Raw genomic sequence first — 15,339 nt, forward strand, 5'->3', positions numbered from 1 at the left:
AAGAACGGAATCAGAGATCGAGACAAAAGTTTGAGTTCAAATAAAACCACTAGACGGTAAAGAAAGAGAACACAATAGTGTAGATGCGCGATCAAGAGAATGTACACAAGAAATAAAATCTGAAAGCAGATAGAGCTCTGTCAGGTTGCACGTATTGTATATGTTAGGTATGTGATATGATAGTTGTGACTTGCACAGATCATGGTTATAAAAAAGGGGCGTTTCATACATGTTCTTATTAGTTTCCGTTTAATTGTAGATTGTATTAATCAACCGTAACTATGATAGCCTGATTCACACACACACACACACACACACACACACACACACACACACACACACACACACACACATATATATATATGCATATATATATATATATATATATATATATAGAGAGAGAGAGAGAGAGAGAGAGATGTTGTTTGCTTTGGTTTTAGCGATATGTTTTGAATGAATTCAATCATTTACGAAAGTACATTTTTACCTAAATGCGAGTTGGGAATAATTTTCCCTTTAACTAACTTGGTACCCCCACATGGGGAGCGGTACATATATTATTTTATTTATGCTTTAATTTAACTAAATGATTATATTTGAACTATATTTTAAAAATTATACTTAAAAAATAGTATATATATATATATATATATAGATATAGATATATGATCTGATATTTTTATCAATATTTTTTATTAGCGATATGTAAGCGGTTTTTGAACCCTTACGTTTTGTATTAAATTTTCGCTTTCTTAAGCAGTAAAAAGATATAGGTATTTCCCCTTCGTTTAATTTTTTTGCCCTCTTATTATGGCACCTATTTTTATTTATTTTTATTATTATTTCTATTTATTGCATATTTTTATTTTTTTTAAATATTTAATATATATGTGTATATATATATATATATATATATATATATATATATATATATATACATATATGTGCATCCCTATATGCCTTAGCAACACAGCAGTTGGTAGTGCTTTAATTTAACTCAAATGATTATATACTTTCAAGCATAATAAAAGAGAAATGTGAAAATTGAAAATTCAGCGGACTTACTTCAGTCATGTTCAAATGTCTCTTAATTCTGTAAGGCCTTATGTCGCCTATAGACACTATAATGATATAAAGTCGATTGTGAAACTTGCACAAGAATTGGAGTCAGGGTAAAAAATATTGCAGAAAAATGTCAGCGAATAATAAATATATATTATGGCTCTGCTAACATTAAGAAAAAGAATATTTGACACACACATGTCGGTAAAAATGGTTTTCTTTCAAGATAAATTACAGTTATAGATACGATCAAACATATTAATATAAAATTGCCCAATTAAAAATAAAGAGTATCATAATTGTAGCAAAAAAGGACATAAGTTCTCACATTATACAAGTTGGTCGCTAGAAAAGCGGGAAATTTGAAGGTCAGCTTAGATCATGAATAAAATGTGTGATTGCTATTTTTTGATTGGTGCCGTGTGAGTGTTGTAAAAATAAATCGTTGTTAGATGCTGCAATGAAATGCACGGACGACATTTTGAGTATCTCTGAGTATAATCTAACATTTGTCTTTGAAAAACTTTGTAAAAATTATTCTTTGTAAAAATAAATCGTTGTTTGACAAATTTCCCGCTTTTCTAGCGACCACCCTGTAGAAACGAAGCCAGACAAAAGAAAACAAAATAAATGAAAAACGCTGTTCACTTTACAAAAACAGAAAACGCATCTTTGGAACATAAAGAATCTCTTAAATAGAAACTTGGAAAACACAAATTGTAAATTCCAATGACACATAGGTTGTAACTTAATATAATCGTTACATTAATCTGGAAAATATAAGATATTACAACGCATGTTATGTTAATAAAGTACTAATAAAATAAACAGTAAAAAATTACGCGTGGAGAGGATACTGTTTCAATGTATCATTTATGAACGATACAGTAAACTGAAACGATTCGTCATCTCAAAACCTATTTAGGTGTAATGGAGTTGTTTGATTTATGGATTCTATCAGTAAAAACGCTTTGCAACAGCGTAAAGACAGCTCATTTAAGAAGGGAATTTTAATCAAGTTTTCTGAAGGTTTAGGAATGCGCTCAAAGGCAAAAACAACATCCCAATTTAGAAATTTCAAATTAGAACTGAAAGGTAATTAGATATTACATTTTAAAATAATTGAAAAGTATTGGACCACCTAGAAAAAATAGATTCTAAAGAAAATCGCAAAAAACAAGAGCCACAGCATTCGGGTTACTAAACTGGAATATAAAGTTGTGTAAAACCTTAAAATTATCCGTAATTCATGAAGGTATACTTTCAAAATTAAATGAAAGAAAATACTTTCAAAACTCAATTTAACGAGTGTATACTGGCAAACATCATTGCACATAGAATTCTTTAATAAAAACCAAATAAGAAATTTAAGCAATGAGTTAAAATTTACTTCCATGAAAAATGCACAATGTGATATCATAAAATAACTTTATTTTTTATTTTTATACTAAACAAATCCACTTACTGCAAGTTTGCCCGCGAAGGTTATCTCTACTTGTGATCCTCATAAAAGAAATTATACGCTGCGATACATGCCAGTAACTTTTGATTAGAAGCCATTTTATTACACAAGTAAGATAATAGACGGTAAAAAGCAGTAACCCATGCATCACATACGTTATTGGTCTGGCGTTAATAAAGGAATCACAGATAAAACCTTGTAGATATTGTGCAATAACGACGAAATTCCAACCAGTAAAAATTAACCTGTGGCTATACACGGCCGAAACGGTATATTGACTATGCAGGACTAGTAAATGGCGTTTATTATTTTCTTGGTCGATAGTTTTTCAACGTGGACAGAAGTTATCAAACGTACGCAAACCTACCTAGAAACGAACCATAAGCATTTGGTGCGAAATATTCGTAAGGTTTGGCATTCCTGATACAGCGACTTCTTTCAATAGGACTTAATTTACGGCTAGTAATTTAAATTAATAAATTTGGAGATTTCTGCAAAGAATTTTTTAATTATTCGTTTGATCGTTGTTCCGCTATATTCAAGATATAATGGCCAAGATGATCCGTTTAAGCGACGCTCAGACAGAACTGCTACAACAATTTTTCCAAATGCATTGAGTAATTCCAAATATGATTAGAAAACTCTAACGAAAATATGTTAAATATTATAACAATACAAATATTAGTTGGAAAGTAGGCATTATTGGTAAACGAATGTGAAGTTTGGTGGAGATAACGGAACACTTTAAATAGATAATAAACGACACTATGAACAACTTATAACCTTTATGAAATCATCGTACAGTAATTCTTACAAAAGTAAATTATGATGTATTTTATGTAGAGAACAATAAATAGCGCCAGAACAAAATCTCTATGCAGCATAAAAGGCAGCCATGATTAAATGTGTATATTAATCCAAAAAGACAACGGTATTACGTCCGGGAAAATAGAAATTAAAAAGGGGAGATGTAAAGTTATACAACATCACACAGAAAGAATTAACTTAGTCCGAATTGATCTATGAATAGTATACTTATTTACCCTATTCTGCAAGGAATTTAACACAAAGTCAAGTGGGTTTCGAAAAACAGAGCACAAGGTGGAGTGCAATTTGAACTAAAAAAAAAAAAAAAATGCCCGAAAAGCTCATGCGGGCGCACGAGCCGATTCGCAATTAAACTAACCAATTCTTATAAAGTGGTAGATATATCTTCTATGAAGAAATAGAACCATCAAATATCAGACTGATTGTAAAGGACGTATCTGCGATTAATACGGACAACGCCTGCTGAATCAGTGCTAAGTGAGAACAAATAGTACGTGGTTGTATCTGCTATTTGTAATATGGGAGAATAAAAAAATATATAGTTTATTTGATAAACTTGTGTTCAAGTGTATTTGTTTCTTCTAACTATCGGAGCATGATACAATATTTACAAAACGATTATTCGATATGTGGTCTATAGAATTTAAAGAATTGAGGCTCATACTTTGTTTTTAAGTGGATTTTATTTTCAAATCTTATCAAAACAGACTCCAACACGTGAAAAAGAAATATGGAATATAATCGCGGGAATGTTTCTGTATAGTTGTTAAAATAAAGATAGAGGGAATTTGAGGGAAACAGCTCGATAGTAGAAGTTCATTATTAAGATCGCCGACAAGCGCTCTTGAAATAATGCAACATAGTAGATTACAATATATAATCAGTAGGGGCTAGGACAACAGCATATTCTTTCAATTGTTTTTACTCTCGACTGTGTATCCGTTGATATCTTATATGCTTTTATATAGTGTTGTAGTTTTCGGTTGATTAACTGTGTCGGATGTATACCCCAGAGTTAAAACAATGAAAAGAATATTCTGTTGCCATAGTCCTAATAATCATTCATGCACCATGGGAAGCTTACAAAACAAACTTGACCAAAATGCGGACCTAAAGCGGAAAACTGAGTATGAACGTCAGCTGAATAGAATAATGTGTTTAAATGAAGATAATTTGAAAAAAATCTACGCATCATTTCAATTGTTTAAGATAAAACGTAAGCAGATTAGTATGCATTAACATTGAAAGATTGTCTATAGTCTTTCGTGACCGAACGATATTTTTAGGGAATTAATTCTTATTTCAGTCATGTAAATTCTTTCGAGTAGAAAACAAGTCGCAGACTAGAGTTGAATTTAGTTCTAGTTTTGTCCACAACGAAAAAGCAGTAACAGTCTTCTCCTTTTTCTCTCTCTCAAATGACCGCAACCTCACACGCGGACGAAACAACGTCCAAAAAACGAAAAGATATCTGCTGGCCAAAAAAAAAAAAAAAAATGTCAGAACTCCTCAAAAATTCACACAAAGTCCTTTTAACGTAAAGTGTAATTCACAACAGTAAGTCTTAAGTCTCTCTTCTCTCCCAGCTGTCTAAAACTAGACTCGCCAATTCGTCCCTTTAGTCAACACTATATATATATATATTTTTAATATGGAGTTCACCACTTATAAAGGCCCAATGACCACTCTGTGATAAGGGTTATTGTGTGTACAGTAATCAATGGGATAGTGTAGCAATAGTATTGGAGAAATTGTGAGGTGTCATTACTTAGGGGGGGGCGGTTCATCAGGAATTTGTTTGTGTTGGACTTGAAGACATCCAGGTTGAAGTCGGGAGGGAAACAGGCTAGCGGAACAGAGTTCCCTCTTCATATGCAAATTACTGACACATGTACATACAGAATCGATCTACAAAATTAAGTTCCCCTTTTTTTCTTCTTCACTTCCCCATCGCGTCACCCGATAGACCAAACAGCTTGCGTGAATGATACATTCTATTACAAACATGATACAATTTAGTTCACCGGCCTGATTTTGTTTGCACTCTTGTAGGAGGGACCAAGTAATAATTGCCAACATCCTTAAATAAAATTGGTACTATGAAAACGACTGGATTCGAACTTGCACATTCGGGTTGTCAGTGTGTGTCGCTATCTACTTAATCACCATCGTCTATCTTGTGTTGAAAATAAGACATTATTAATAAAGAATGACAAAGTTCATCCGTACAAAAATATTTACTTTTTATTGAAATTTTGTTAAGACGGGTTGGTAAAGATTAAGAGTTCAGAGTGTCAAAAGAATTTTCTAGGTTCATTGTTTTAACTGCGGAGAGAAATGTAATACACGCGTTCATTTCGATTTTTATCGCCTTGCGACTTTACATGTGTGTGTGCGTGTGTGTGTGTGTGTAAAATTTGTAAGTGATATACACGTGCGTATGTAGTAGCTTGCTCCTGTTCTGGTAACGAGAGAGTATGCGCACCTTTGAACTTGTGTAAACTATATACGATAAGCGGCCAATATGCGGTTCACTGAGCTTACAGTTAGTCTTGAATGTCTTTCGTCGTGTGTGCGCTACTTGCCTTAGTTTACCACTGGCTCTCGCCCTTCGGGGCCTGGGAAACAAGTGTCTAGCAAAGACCAGCAAGACCTTGGTCAATGTAGGGACAACCCTTCATACCAATTGTCATTATCCAGCTCCCCTACTCCTCGGGGAGCTGGTCCCCATTTCCCCTTCACTCCTCACTTTAAAAATCGGCCTTGTGCCTAATTTGCTCGGTGGGGGAGCAAATAATTACTCCTTCGCGCCCCGCGACAAGATCAAAGTGTAGTATCTGTCCGGCAGATACTGCAAGCAAAGACCATATGTGGAGGCAGCCCCACATGTAAGACCTTGGTCAATGTAGGGGCAACCCTTCATACCAATTGTCACTATCCAGCTCCCCGGAGAGTTGGTCCCCCATTTCCCCTTCACTCATCACATTAAAAATCGGCCTTGTGCCTAATTTGCTCGGTGGGGGAGCAAATAAATACCCTGCAAGCAAAGACCATATGTGGGGTAGCCCCACATATCAGACCTTGCACTTCAAAAGCATGTGGACCCGATCTTATCCCAGCTGTGCTATTAAAAAAGTGCTCAGCCGAAGTAGCTCCAGTTCTCTCCAAACTCTACAACAAATGCCTTAATGAAACTTGCTTTCCGGGCTGTTGGAAAACTGCCTCTGTTGTACCAGTATTCAAGAATTCTGGCGAAAGGACAGACCCATCAAATTATCGCCCCATTAGCCTCCTCCCACTTTTTGCCTAAATATTTGAGACCATAATTAACCATGCTCTAGTCCATCATCTTACAGATGCTAAACTACTGACTGACAAACAATATGGATTTAGACAAGCCCGTTCCACAGCAGACATCCTAACTGTGATCTCTGAACGTATATACCATTCACTGGAAAAAGCGGGGGAGGGAAGAGCAGTAGCTCTAGATATATCTAAGGCTTTTGACAGGGCATGCCATGAGGGTCTCCTCAGGAAAATCAGATCATACGGTATCACTGGTAGAATACTTAACATAATTAAATCCTTCTTAGATAAGAGAAAAATCCAGGTTGTCCTCGACGGTCGTACATCTAAACAATATGATATAAATTCGGGGCTGCCCCAGGGTTCTATCCTTGGACCTCTACTGTTCCTGGTATCCATAAATGACCTCCCCGACAAAATTGCCTCTGAGATGGGTATATATGCTGATGACACTACACTCTATGGTAGGCACGACAGGAAGACGAATGAACACATTTCTAAAGAAATGGCAGAAACACTAGAGGATGACCTCCAATCTGTAGTGGAATGGGGACAAAAGTGGTTGGTCGCGTTCAATGCTGCCAAGACTAAACTAGTTTCATTCAATAATTACAAGAAACCCTCTCTACCACCCATAGCAATGGCCAACGACTCTTTATCTGAGAGTCCATCTTTCAAACTCCTTGGCCTAACGTTCACAGGAAACATAAGTTGAAACAATTACATTGAAGGCATTGCCAGGGCCGCTGCAAGAAAGGTGGGCTCTCTCTACCGTGCTAGAAAACTACTAACACCCGAAAGTATCCTGTACCTTTATAAGGCCACCATTCGCCCATGTATGGAGTATTGCTGCCAAATCTGGGCTGGTGCATCTGCTACTAGTCTCTCGCTCCTTGACAAGGTTCAAAAGAGAGTCGCAAACCTGATAGGCCCTGAACTGGCATCTAAGCTTCAGCCTCTGTCCCATCGACGAAATGTTGCATCCCTCTGCCTTTTCTACAAGTATTTTAGTGGTGAATGCTCTGACGAACTGCAATCACTTGTGCCCCCACGACGTGAGCACCCTCGACAAACCCGACAGGCTGCTAAATCCCACCCCCACACTGTAGAGATCCCTAGATGTAAAAGATCTTTTTACTCCAGTAGTTTCTTCCCCAGAACCGCTAGACTCTGGAATTCCATTCCAGGTCCCTGCTTCCCCAACAGTACTGACGTGCAGAAGTTCAAGTGTAACGTGAACCGACATCTTGCTGCCCAAATCCCTACATAGTACCCCAGTAGTTGTTGCCCCTGATAGTAGCCCCCTACACCAAAGTGGCAATTTGCCTTGTTTGGGGTGAAAATGTAATAAAAAAAATGTAGGGGCAACCCTTCATACCAATTGTCACTATCCAGCTCCCATTTCCACCCATCGGGAGCTGGTCCCCTTTTTCCCTTCCCCCTTCCTCTCTCTCCACATTAAAAAACGGCCTTGTGCCTAATTTGCTCAGTGGGAAAGCAAATAAATACATACTTGCCTTAGTTTACCGTCCGCAAAGAATCTAGGCTGGATCTTAACATTGGCATATATGTCGATCGTGAATGAGAACAAGAAGTAGGAGAAAAAAAACCCCGCTGTGTTTGGGTTCTTATTTATTATTCCTTAATAATCTGAAATGAATATTTCTTGAACTGCGATTGTCTTAAAGAAACTGGTGATTTTAGTTTTCGTTAAATCGAGATTTTAAATTTTGCGTCCAACTTCAAAAAGACAATGTTGACTCAGTCAGCTTTCTATTTCATCCCGCATTAATGTGTTGGTGTTACTGCGTGTGTACGTATGTAAGTATATATGTTTGCAACTATTTGTACTCGTATGTATCTGTATATGTGTTTCGCTTTTGGATAAGACATTGAAAGACCTTTTCCCACTAGATCACCGAAGACGTTGAAAGACCTTTTCCCACTAGATCACCGAAGTTAAGCAACGATGAGCCTGGCTAGTACCATATGACTGACCATTTCGGAATGCTGAATGTACCGCGCCGAGACGTATACATTTCCAGGTTGGTATCTGAAGGTGCGTTTAATCTACTGGGAGAGATGCGCTCTCAGTCTTCGTTAAGACATGCATGTAGGAGAAGGAACACTTTGATGTAAAACCTGAGGTCTGCTGTCTATTCTGTCTTGTTGAAGCTATTGCATCTACTAAGATTACCAGTTGCAACAAAAAGTGTGGTTGTTTCTGCACAAAGCCTTAACTCCTATAAACAAATCATTGTGGATTTCCGAACAATTTAGTTTTTGTGGCGGACCTCATACGTTGTAATCGAAAGAGTCGATACGTAAAAGCAACATTCGTTTCTGTTTTTGCTGTCGTTGTTGTTTTTGTTGCTGTTGTTTTTGTTGTTGTTTTTGTTTTTTGTGTTGTTTTTGTTGTTGTTGTTTTTTGTGTTGTTTTTGTTGTTTTTTGTTTTTGTTGCTGTTGTTGTTTTTGTTGTTTTTGTTGTTGTTTTTCTTGTTTTTGTTGTTTTTCTTGTTTTTGTTGTTGTTGCTGTTTTTGTTGTTGTTGTTGTTGCTGCTGTTGTTGTTTTTGTTGTTGTTGCTTTTGTTTTTGTTGTTGTTTTTGTTGTTGTTGTTAGTGTTGTTTTTGTTTTTGTTGGTGTTGTTGTTTTTGTTGTTGCTTTTGTTGCTGTTTTTGCTTTGTTGTTGTTTTTGTTTTGTTGTTGTTGTTGTTGTTGTTGTTGTTGTTGTGCATCATTCATTTATTTCATGTGAATCAGATGATTATTGTTGGCATTTGCTTCCCCGATATCTTAATAGTTAGAAACTTGGTACCTACGGAAAGGACCACGTGAAGGTTGCCAACATTCCTAACTGAAATGTTTATGTGAGGGGAACTGGATTCAAACTTGACGCACGCATGTTGTCAGCCCGTGTCGTTAACCACTTAACCACCATTAGCTTCATGCTACTGATGTTTTCTTTTTTTCTAATACGGACATCTTTTGGAGAAAATATAATAAATATTTCTAAGATACGTTATTAAAAGAATAAAATGACGTAATTGTGTCAAATATCTTTAAATAAAATGATTTATGTCTAAACTGAATCAAACTGTCGGAAGATATCTTGAGATATTTAATCGAAGATATCAAGATATGGAAAGAAAGCCTCATTAGCATATAGTGTGGAAACCGAGAAATGTATTTATCTGATCAAAGATCAAATAAGAGGATATTAATCACCGAAGTGTATGTGATTTGAATAACGATACGAGTGGGAAATGAATAACTCTACCATTTGCTTGACATCAAACAGTACGCCCTCAACTTTTATGAAAGGTTCAACCATTGATCCCCTTTCTTCGTTACTTTAATGGTCCGCACAACAAACGACGCAGTTTCTAACAAGGTTGGCGCTTTTGTACCATGAAAAAAGAAAAAGAGAACAAAAAGAAGAATATTAAGAAGAAGAAGAAGAAGAAGAAGAAGAAGATGAAATAGGTTTGAATTTCATCTCATTGCAAACGTGAAAGGTATTTGCATTTCAAGCCTATGTCTACTTCGCTTTCGCAAATTGTTTGCTCTTTCATCACGGGAAATCGTAAAACTATCAAGCAGTTGATTCGAATTACCGCATCGCTCGGCAGCGATCAGCAAGCACGATTCGAAGTCTCAAGACACGCTGACGAATGTGCACTTTTGAATTAGAACAGTGCAAACAAAAGTAATCTTTGAGCTGCAATTATATGACAGGATTGCTGTGCACCCCCTCTCTCTCCCTCTCTCTGTATCACCCTCTCTCTCTCTCTCTCTCTCTCTCTCTCTCTCTCTCTCTCTCTCTCTCTCTCTCTCTATATATATATATATATATATATATATATATATATATATATCTTTCTCTCTCTTCAAAGCACTCAGTAACTAACTGGACAAGTATGCAATTGGCTTTAGATATGACCTTACGTGCATTTGATGAAATCCCATTTGGGGAGCTTTACGGAATATTGAATCATCATTTACATGCCATTATTCCCAGGTTCAATCTGATTCAAAGTAGTAGCACCCAACACTATTCCATCTATGGCTTAAGTTGAACTTGTCCGGAGCACGATGCTAAGCTACTATAACACACTTAGGATAGATGTTCGAACCAACCTATGTCTATCACCTAAAATCCATCATTCTATTGCCTGCTTCCTTTGTTCCAGTTCGTTTGATTTGTTGGTCTAGTGGTCACCTTCAGTTAGCTGTTTTCATATCTAATGTTGGTTCAGTCTTTGATAGCTCATTGAATCCCATTCACAGCGAAAACTAGTTTTGCTGCTACAAATTTTCTTTCTCCACATGTCTAGTGTCAAGCGGAAATTCCATGAACATATTTTTTTCTCATAGCTTCCCATCTGTAGACCACGTTACCCCAGTACTGCTTCCCCGCTGTTTAAAACTTCGCCATTGTCAAATCCGCTGTCAATTACTTAGTGTCAAGGATTACCGTAGTTCATATTAATTATAATTTTCAATGCAAATGCTAATCTACCATCCATCTCATTAACTGTAATTGTAACTTTACACAGGAAACCAACACGTTGTAGCCTCAGTCGCAAAGCAGACAAATAATAGAAAGCAACTTCAACTCGCGTTTTCTTTGTATCAACGACTTTTTTCATTGTAACGGCCGTGACATAACTCACGTGATCTCGAATGTTCTCCACGTCTCTCACGTGATTTCGAACGTTTACTCAGTCTCTAAGGTGATCTGTTTTGAAGTCTTTATTTTTCCCTACAGGTGACGTCATTTCGCATGTATTTGCTTATAGCCGTCTGTGCTTTGTTACATAATCATTAATCATTAGCTTTAGGCCTTGATAAGTGGCTATTCTTTAGTGAAAAACACGCAAAAGCCGAAGATATTAGTATAAGATACAAACCAACGAAATCGGATATTTCAATTAGTTTTCAATTAGTTTTCTAATGAGTTCAGGTCCGGTCCAATATTTCATCTATAGTGGCTTCATGTTGCATCGAAACACTTCAATAAAAACGCGAGATCGCGATATGTCATACGAAGCATTATTAACTTTTCAATAATACAGGTAGAAACATAAAGAGCTATTATTGTTCTCTGTATATTAAAAAGTGTTTCAAACAAGGGAGATAATCCAGAACGAGCATGAAATGCTTATTAAAAACGCCAGACAGGAAAATTAATTTAAAGGCGAGTTTCTTTATTTTATTTTATTTTTTAATGAAAATCATGCCCGTATATTCGACTCTATCCTGCGAGGAAAATGCACACATCTTCGATACTATATTTTATAAGACATGTACATAAGTTAATATGGATATATATTACATAGACTTGAACTAAAGAGTACGCATATATATATATATATATATATATATATATATATATATATATATATATAAGTGAACGTGCGTGTCTGTGTGTCTGTGTATAAAAGTGAACATGTGTCTGTTTATCTGTGTGTCTGTGTATAAAAGTGAACGTGTGTGTCTGTGAGTGTGTGTCTGTGTGTGTACATTTACCTACGCAATAACTCTGTCAATTTGAAGTCGACTCGAAATTTGAAATACAAGGTACTGAGATCTGGGAAAATCTTTGTGATCTGTTTCGGCCAGAAATTTGGCTGTTAAGGGGTAAAAGTTCAACGATTTGATCTTTGAGAACTCTAAAAGACTCCTCCGCCAATTTTCGGTCTAAACACTTGAAAATTTGGATATAGGTTCCTTGGACATGGATCTAAGTTAATAACTTCATTTGAGCCCAAAACAATAAATTTTAAGAGGTCATAATATGAGTCAAAGTTAAAGAAATTGACCTCTGTGGTCTCTACCAAATTACTCAGACAATTTCTGGTCTAAACATTTGAAATTTTACATAAAGAGTATTCAGAGATAGCGCAAAATTTTTAATCGATTTAGGCCGAAAATTTTAGTTACTAATAATATATAAATGTATGTATGTATGTATGTATGTATGTATGTTTGCATGTCTGCCTAAAACTTTCGACAAAGGCGACCAATTTTTACAAGATCAGTATCGTTTTGAAGTTCGACTTTTCAGACGACAAATATCGAAACATTGGCTAAAAATATTAATATCTTCACCTTTAGCTGGACACTTTTCTTCAGGAGGGGCGTCGTTTTTTTCGCCGATATTTTTGAAAGGCATCCTCCCCTTTCGATTGTCTAGCCTTAATTTAAATCTACGTCACATCCGGTTTCGCTGTGGTCGTAACAGCATAGACGTCAGGTTTTTCCCGTTCTTTTAATTTTCACGGTACAGGTTCGAGCCTCCATTCCTACTGCCATTTTTTTTTTTGCTCAACATACACCTCCAAAAACGGGCTGAAATGCTAGTATATCTATAAAAGTGAAAGTGTCTGTTTGTATGTGTGTCTGTGTATATGTGTGCATTTCCCTACACAATATCTCTGTCAATTTTTAGTCTATAGACTCGAAATTTGATATACATGATACTGAGATTTGGAAAAATCTTGGCAATCGGTTTTCGGCTAAAAATTTGGTTGTTAAGGTGTCAAAGTTCGACGATTTGACCTTTGAGAATTCTACCAACATCCTCCGCCAATTTTAGGTCTAAATACTTGATATTTTAGATATAGGTTCCCTGGACATTGATCTAACTTAATAACGTAATTTGAGCCCAAAACAATAAATGTTAAGGTGTCATAATAGGGGTATAATTAAAAAAAATTAACCGCTTTTTTTGTTGCCCAACATACACCTCCAATAATCCGGGCAACTCGGGCTTCCAGGCTAGTATCTATAAAAGTGTGTGTGTGTGTGTGTGTGTATGTCGTTCTGTGTACATTTCCCGACAAAATAACTCTGTTAATTTTCAGTCTACAGACTGAAACTTTGATATACAGGGTATGAAGATTTGGGGAAATCTTTGTAATTCGTTTTCGGCCAGAAATTTCGCTGGTAAGAGGTCAAAGTTCAACGATTTGAGAACTCTACCAAACTCCTTAATTTAAACGTCATTTCCAGTTTGGCGATGGCCGTAACAGCAAAGACGTCCCGTTTTTGTCCCCGTTCTTTTCTTCCTTTGTGGTACGGGTTCGAGCCTGCCTTCCTACTACCACTTTTTTTTTGCGCAACACACACCTTCAAACATCCCGGCAACGCCGGGCACCCATGCTAGTATATATATATATATATATATATATATATATATATATATATATATATATATAGGGTGGCCGAAAAGTCTCAGGACACTATACATGTATTTTTAATAAAAGTTCCAGGACACTATACATGTATTTTTAATAAAACACAGTATTTTTTTTAATGAAACACACAGAAAACATATATATTCAACAAAAAAACAAAAAAAGAGAACTTTCTTAGAAACAAAGCAGAAAACAACTAGAGTAATTTAGTGGTCTAGGGGATCAGTATGTTGGCCCTCGTTGTTCTTGCACAATTCCATTCGCCTCCAGGTTCTTTGTGCCATTTTTTTTTAGAGAATTCCTTGATATGCTAGCAAAAGCTGCAATCAATCATATTTAACAGCATTAAAATATTAAAAATAGAGTGTCCTGGGACTTTTCGGCCACCCTGTATATATATAAACCATATATATTTACATACGTGATTTTATTAATTACAAGTATAAGGTTACTATTTTAAGCTTATACTTATAAGATATATACACACATATATATATATATATATACATACATACATACATATGTGTGTATGTCTGTGTGTGTGTGTGTGTATAAAAAGCTCCTAATTTGATAGCCCAGCTTTTGAAAAATGAACATGTGTGACGTTCTGCTTTACGTTAAAAACGAAAGAAAAAATATTCGATATTTTATGAAGAAGATATGTTTCTCGACACAGCCGTAGATTGAGTTAATTCATAAGATATAGTTTAGCTACAAGTTGACCCACACTAGCATATGTTGATACGGAATTTTGTCAGAATGTGATGAAAAGAAATCAAATTTAGTGCTCGATCACAAATATGAAAGTTAAATACAAATATTTATTTAAAACTATACATACATATTCCAAAGATGAACCAGCGGTTACATTGTATTAGAACAATCTGTTACAAGAAAAGAGCCCTTTTCTTGTAAGTAAGAAAAAAATTAGATGGACCGAGATTCGAACCTTGTAAGCAGATTGATTCAGAAAGGAATTTGGCATTGTTCAGTTTCACATGAAATAGTTTAGAGATGTTGTTGGAAAAGGAATTTTAATTGTTCAATTTTTTTTATGAAAACTGAATTAAAATAAGATCAGAGAAAATAATGAACAATGCAATTTAAATATGTTGAAAAACAGGTTAGGATAGGAACAAAAATAAAAATTGTCTCGGTCATAAAGTATTCCTCGTCCACTAACCGAGGACAGGAAAAGTGAAGTATAGCATCAGAACAGATACTACACTTTGATCCTAGCCAAAAAGCCAAGAAATTTAATACTATTAATACACCGTTAATTTGTAATTTAATAACAATCAACCACAGACAACCATATACATGTATAATACTTGAGTTTATATAATGCAATTTGAAACCACACGCAAGTCAATCGTATAAATATATACAAATTCATACTATTAGTCCTAAATCAAAACAGAAAATAGAAAGAGATAAACAAATTACATTCCTAATCAATAATATTAAGTTGTGAAAAAAT

General features: G+C 35.5%; 1 protein-coding gene and 1 pseudogene across 1 annotated transcript in view; both read right to left on the minus strand.

The window, feature by feature from the left end:
* Positions 1–15,339, minus strand: part of LOC145291494 (cholecystokinin receptor-like) — a 529,253-nt gene that overhangs the window by 237,490 nt on the left and 276,424 nt on the right. The gene's annotated exons all lie outside the window — the stretch shown is intronic.
* LOC145291835 (U2 spliceosomal RNA) lies at positions 14,984–15,115 on the minus strand (annotated as a pseudogene).

Source organism: Euprymna scolopes, chromosome 12, assembly GCF_053919585.1.
Source record: "Euprymna scolopes isolate OS-2025 chromosome 12, ASM5391958v1, whole genome shotgun sequence".
Taxonomy (NCBI): Eukaryota; Metazoa; Mollusca; class Cephalopoda; order Sepiida; family Sepiolidae; genus Euprymna; species Euprymna scolopes.